The sequence below is a fragment of the Phaseolus vulgaris genome, chromosome 5 (genome assembly GCF_051622355.1).
Source record: "Phaseolus vulgaris cultivar YP4 chromosome 5, ASM5162235v1, whole genome shotgun sequence".
In the NCBI taxonomy this organism is placed as follows: domain Eukaryota; kingdom Viridiplantae; phylum Streptophyta; class Magnoliopsida; order Fabales; family Fabaceae; genus Phaseolus; species Phaseolus vulgaris.
This window is the reverse complement of record NC_143502.1, coordinates 32,760,016-32,762,597: the sequence shown is the minus strand read 5'-3', so window position 1 is coordinate 32,762,597 and position 2,582 is coordinate 32,760,016. Positions and strand designations below refer to the sequence as shown.

Genomic DNA, 2,582 nt, shown 5'->3' with positions numbered 1-2,582 from the left:
ATCACCAGGATGTGCTGATGTGTCCTCGGCAGGGCGGTGAAGGCGATGAGAGATCGGACTTTGGTGACTCAAACAGTAGAGCTGGACCACGAGAGGTGGATCCCATACCACACACCAGTTATCAGTTAGGGAGAAGCCTAGATCACGAGGGGTCCATGTGTGTGGTGTGGATGACGCATTTAAGCGTAACACGAGTAAAGAGCCACTAGAGGAGAGACGACCTGTGAGGGTCACGTTCCAGGGGTGAGCTGCATGCATGACACGTGAACATCTAGGGTACTCCCAGGACAGATGGCCCTAGAGATTAGGTGCACAAGTTGGTACCCAGGTGGTCATCCCTTCAGAGCTTGCACTATAGTAAGGGAGTCTTACGCGCTAGATTGCCCTAAGAGTGGGTGATAGCGGCGCTGAGGCACACCATCAGTAAACCTAATTATGGTTAGCGGAATCAGTGGAAACCTTAGAGTATATAAAGGGTAGTATAAAACCTAATAATGTACGCAATTCATTCGTAACAGTTTTTACATAGAACACACAAATACACATGGAGCTTTTTACAGCTTACATTGGTGTTTCCTAGCCCTACACTGACTGGAGCGTTAGAGTTAAAACGACCTCTAGGGCGCCCTTTGTCTTTGCATTTTCAGGTGTTTGATCGAAAGAAGGCATGAACGAAGGCAGAGGCAATTGGGTGTGTGATCTTCGTAGGCGCACGAAGATAATCGAGCCAACCGACACGAACAATGACGATTAGTGTGAAGGAGTCGATAATGCTGCAACCCGTGGAAGGTGTTGTGGAACTCAAACCTAGATTTGCTGGCGGAGAATTACCACATTCCCACCATCTATTCTACAACCCAAACAAGACATCCAATTTCTTCTATCCCAACATTCTGAAAGAAGCCCTAAGTAAGAACCTCGTCCTTTTCTACGCAATGGCCGACCGCCTCCGCCACGAAGACGACCACCGCGTGGGGATTTATTGTGACGGTCAGGGTGTACTTTTCATTGAGGCTCATGCCATCGTTGCCATGGACCACTTCACTCACAACCTTAACCATAACAACCTTATTCCCGCGGTGGATTATTCTGCCGGGATTGAAACATATCCGTTAGTGGTGTTACAGGTGCGTTCCTTTTCTTTCTCTTTGTAAGGATAAAATGAAACTAACTATTTGCTGCACTGCATGCATTCAGGTAACATATTTCAGATGTGGAGGGGTCTCAATAGGCGTTGATTATGAGCACCATGTAGAAGATGGAGAATCAGGTGTTCACTTCATCAACTCATGGTCCAATGTGGCTCATGGCATCCCCATTTATGTTCCCCCATTTATTGATAGGAACTTACTTCGTGCCAGGGATCCACCTCAACCAGCTTTCCTCACCACGAATACCAACTCTCACCACCCATCATCACCACCACCACCACCACCACCACCACAACTGTGGTTGCCTCTATTTTAAAATTGAGTCGTGACCAACTCAACATCCTCAAGGACAAGTCGAAAGAAGATGGCAACACAATAAACTATAGCACTTATGAAATGTTGGCAGCTCATATATGGAGAAGTGCGTGCAAAGCAAGAGGCCTTCCTGAAGACCAAGAAACCAGACTATATATTCCAATTAATGGAAGGTCAAGGTTGAAACCTCCCCTCCCTCCTGGTTACCTTGGCAATGTTATCTTCTCCACCATTCCCACAGGATTCGCAGGAGATCTCGTGTCAAAACCTACATGGTATGTTGAAATCAAATCCACAACACAATAATGAGAATGGACAACGGATATTTGAGATCAGCTCTTGACTATCTGCAACTACAGCCTGATCTAAATGCTCTTGTTCCTGGACGACATACTTATGCGTGTCCAGATGTGGGTATCAATAGCTGGGCTAAGTTTCCAATCTATGATGCTGACTTTGGTTGGGGCAGACTGATCTTCATGAGACTTGGCTGGATTATATACGAGGGGCTAGCAATCATACTTCCAAGCTCAACAAATGATGGCAGCTTGTATTTGAGAATAGCTCTACCACCTCATCATATGAAGCTGTTTCAAGAATCCCTTTATGGCATTTGAGGGGTTGGATATTAACTTCACACCCTTTTCCCACCATCATCGCTTGCCATCTTTTCCCATTCTAGAAATTAGTTCTAGCACTATCATTGATCACATAACGTCTTTCTAGTGTTTCAATTCAATAATTATGTAATGCTTATGAGTCACCATCTCATACAACATTCATCATGATGATAAGTGTTCTTCGAGATTCTTTTCTTTATTTACTAATAAAGGGAATTTAATAAAGGAAAAGTGATGATAATTAACTCTATATCTCGTGATTTACAAACAAATCTCAATAAGACGATATGATGAAATAACGTAAAAGATATTTTACTAGAGTTTAATTTTTTTTAAAAATTTCTGTCACCTTTTATGTAGAAACCATTATATAAGACATTGTGTTCTTGCTGGCTGACTTGCTCGCCAGTTGACTCTGATGACAAGCTCTAACTCCGTCTGTCTCTGCTGGAATATGCTATTCCCTTTGTTGCGTTGGAATGCGGCTCCGTTGAAA

General features: G+C 43.8%; 1 pseudogene; it reads left to right on the top strand.

Moving 5' to 3' along the window:
* Window positions 1–743: 743 nt before the first annotated feature.
* On the top strand, window positions 744–2,083 carry LOC137834481 (shikimate O-hydroxycinnamoyltransferase-like; annotated as a pseudogene).
* The last annotated feature ends 499 nt before the right edge of the window (window positions 2,084–2,582 follow it).